The sequence below is a fragment of the Myotis daubentonii genome, chromosome 2 (assembly GCF_963259705.1).
Source record: "Myotis daubentonii chromosome 2, mMyoDau2.1, whole genome shotgun sequence".
Taxonomy (NCBI): domain Eukaryota; kingdom Metazoa; phylum Chordata; class Mammalia; order Chiroptera; family Vespertilionidae; genus Myotis; species Myotis daubentonii.
The window spans coordinates 66262759-66266765 of record NC_081841.1 but is presented as its reverse complement, the minus strand read 5'-3'; positions in this window follow the sequence as shown (position 1 = coordinate 66266765).

The window sequence follows — 4007 nt, the reverse complement described above, 5'->3', positions numbered from 1 at the left end:
AAGGAGCACAACAAGCACGCTTCTGCCGGAGGGCTTTTGCACTTGCTGTTCCCTGCCTGGCATTCTCTCCCCAGATGGTCACATGATTCACTTCATTCAAATATTACAGATTCAGAGATAGGAGGTCATCCTATCTAAAATGGAACAGCCTGTCACTATTGTTTTATCCTACTCTATTATTCCTTCCTCATCCTTAAATTATATACCTTGTTGATTAGTTCTCTTTCCTACTACACTGGAATCTTTATGAAAGCCGAGACCTTATCCACTTTATTCACCATAGCATCCCCAGCACCTAGGATAGGACTTGGGCTTGGCAGCACTCAGTAATATTAGTTAAAATGAATAAATCGGCCTTAACCGGTTTGGCTCAGTGGATAGAGTGTCGATCTGTGGACTGAAGGATCCCAGGTTCGATTCCAGTCGAGGGTATATACCTTGGTTGTGAGCACATCCCCAATAGGGGGTGTGCAGGTGGCAGCCGATCAGTGTTTCTCTCTCATCGATGTTTCTAACTCTCTATTCCTCTTCCTTCTTCTCTGTAAAACTCAATAAAATATATTTTTTTAAATGAATAAATTGCATATTTATAATGGGTAAATTTATAACATATGAAATATACCTCAATAAAGCTTTTAAACAAAACAGGCCCTTAACTTAAAAATTGAGAAAAAAAATGAATTGATTGATTGAATGAATTAAAGCAATACTTAACTTGAATGGACTATGCTTTCTAAAATAAAATAGAAAGTATTGATCTATAGAAATCAGTGTTTCTGATTGTATGGCTGATTTCATCTAATGAAAGGCTTCTAGTGTTTTTCTATTATATGTTTGGAAGTTAAAACATCCTAATATAACATATTTAAAAAAAATACACATTTGAGTGCTTTTCTGAGTGCCCAGAGATTGTGCTAGTTTGTGCATAAATTATTCCATGAACTCCTCATGATGAGGAAAGTGTAGCTTAGAGAGTTTGTTTCTAGCCCAATGTCACTGCTATTACATGACAGTGTTAGGATTTGAACCCAGGCATGCTCCAGAACTGATCCTTATTAGGGACTGAGATAAAAGAACAGGGAAAAACAGTTAATAAGATGGATGCCAAACTGCCATTTTTTGGAAGTGCCAAGGAATCCCAGGATGTTTTTTAAACTCATAATATCTCCCTTGCATCCTTCCTCCTTCCTTCTACCCCGAGGGGTGTGCCATTATGCCAAGCCCAGCCCAAGATCACCATTTTCCAGTTGAACTGCCTTCACAGTGATGTGTAACATTTTATGATTCTAATAAAATTGCAGCACCGCTGTATCACACAATTCTTCCTTGGTCTACAAGAGTATATGTTTCCATTCAAAATTCACCTTACACCTAAAGAGGATTATGAGCTCACCACAAATAACCCAGTGTTGTCAACTCCTTTCCACGCCAAACCATCTACATTACTGTTGAACATATTCTACCGCATAACTTCTTTTGGTCTATTTGGCTTGCTGCTCAAATCCCTCCAGAGACCTTCCTCTAGGGCAGTCATGTAAGTGGGGGCAAAACGTGTTCTGATTCAATTTAATGATTTTCCTGTTTATTACCACTCAGAATTGACATCTGTCTCTGCTCCTGTCATCATGAGCAAATCTCAACCCTGAATGTCTTCACAAGAGACAAGCCCACCTCCTCGCCATTGCCCCTGTGTCATAGGTCTTGACTTTCCCACCCCCTCCATTGCCACTCCTTCCTTTCCACCCTGCCTTCTTCAGCAGTGACTTTCTAGGTTTTCCTCTTTATATTCAACCTCTCATATCTGGTATTACCAACCTCTCCTCACTTTTAGTTACACGTTCTTAGACATCATTGTGGGTGTGTTTTTTTTCATTGAAACAAGATCATATTTCAACAGTGAATTACTCATGATAATACCTTGCATTTATATAGCATTTTATGGTTCTCAAAGATGTTTCACATATCAAGTTTAACTAAACCTTCTGAGCCATACTGTGAAGTCGATGTTATCATTGCAATTTGAGAGAAAAGGAAACTGAGTCACAGCGCCTTTTCTCCTGCCCACGACTACCCAGAAATGTAGAAATGGGAGTAGAACAAAGGCCTTCTTTCCACATTTCACCACAGCACACCACTTGTTAGCTTATGGCAGGAAAATATGGTAGGATTTGTGCTGCCCACTATGGTAGCTGCTAATCACATGTGGCTAGTTAAGCTTAATTAAAATGAAACAAAATTAAAAATTCAGTTCCTTAGTCCCATTAGTTTCAATTTACGCGATCAGCAGATACAAATGGAAAGTGGCTACTGTATTGGACAGGGCAGATACTGAACATTTCTATGTTTTCCAATCTGGCTCGATCATCAGAATTATAGACTTCCGACCCATTAATTTGTTAATGAATTCACAGTACATGGAGGTGGATTATTCATTCCTAATCTGCTAGTGGGTGACCCCCATTTTTGATAAATCAAAGACTCAACAGGTGAAGTGACCCCAGGCCACAGTGAACACTATCTATTGCCCTTCTTCTGTTTTATCATCGTAGAAACTCAAGTCCAACAAGACAAGGTAACTTTTCCAAAGTCTCCCGGCTAAAGCTAGAGGCAAGAATAAACTATGACTTTCAGATTCCCTAGCCAGTGCTCTCTTCTGTAAACCAAGCTAATTAATTGAGCGTTTGTAATCTACCAGCCCAAACCGAGATGCTAATTAGGAAAGGAGGTTGGAGGGCAGCTTCTTGCTTCTCCTCCTCATGCCTCTCCTTCTGTAATTATTAAAAATGGAGGAGCTGTTGTTCTAAGGCGATGCCAAAAAGGAACAGCCTATGAGGCTCCCAAGACAGCTGGCCGACAGGATTACACAGCCTCGCCTTGGACAATGAGACTGTGTCTCATGCCATACCTCACACAACTCGTTCCAGAATCCGCGTCTGCCGAGAACACCTGCCACCCGGCCCTTTCTCCCTCAGCCACAGCACGCAGCCCCCTCCCCTTTCCACGGGAGTTCTAAATAAGTCAGTGCTGGGTAGCCAGAGAAACCTCCACAACTTCGTGCTTACTAAGTCATAAGGCAGCAGCTGGGTGTGAAAATATAACCCTTGTCACTTTCCCAAACAGCATGAGACCTGGCCCAGAGGGCCCAGAGGAAGTTCTGGGACATGTTGTAATTCACAGCTGCTGCCTGGAATAGCATTTTTCCTCCCTGGGGTTTCGGGTGGCAGAGGGTCGCGATCATTCCCAAGGGCTGCTTTTCGTCATTAGGACCTTGTGTCCACCCACCGCTGGACATTGGCTCCCTCTGGTCTTACATGTTTATGTGCGACTGGGTGTGAAGTTCAGTGACTTTGGGGCGTAACATCCCAAAGCTCCTTTTGCACTGCTCCGAGAAGGGAAGCGGGGATTTCTCAAGCAGAAGGCAAAGCAAGAAGCAAGCTCCGGGGCTGACATTCTTTGGCTTGAAAACACCAGCTTGCTAAATTTGGTGGCAGTTTCTTTTTTTAGCGAGATAATACAAAAGTCTGAATTTCCCATGCAGGGAAATAGCATTAGCCAGCGGCGATGCCTATTTGAATTTCTTTCCCTAGCGTCCACTCTCTGCTGCCACTTCCGATTTGATTCCTTACTTATAAAGAATAATTATGGGGTAAAATGGATTCTGAGTTTCCTTAACACAAAAACGGAATTGAATAGTTAGTCGCAAAAATCCAACAGCTGCCCATGTTCATTTTTATCTTAGGAATCTGATGAACAGAAACAGGAATGAATAGGTTTTAAGTAAACAGCCCATTTTCAGAAGGGGCCTTGATGCAGGGAGGGAAATGGAGTCTGGGTCCAACTGAGCTCTATAATCAGCACACCCGCCGCCATCTGTCAGGGCGGGGCTCCTCCCCGGGGCCCAGCTGACAGAAGGGCGTCATTAGCTGGCTTGTGCACTAGGTCACCCCACTGAGACAGGTCACCTTGTGTCTTTGGGGTGTTCTATTCCCCCGTCCCCAATTCTGACG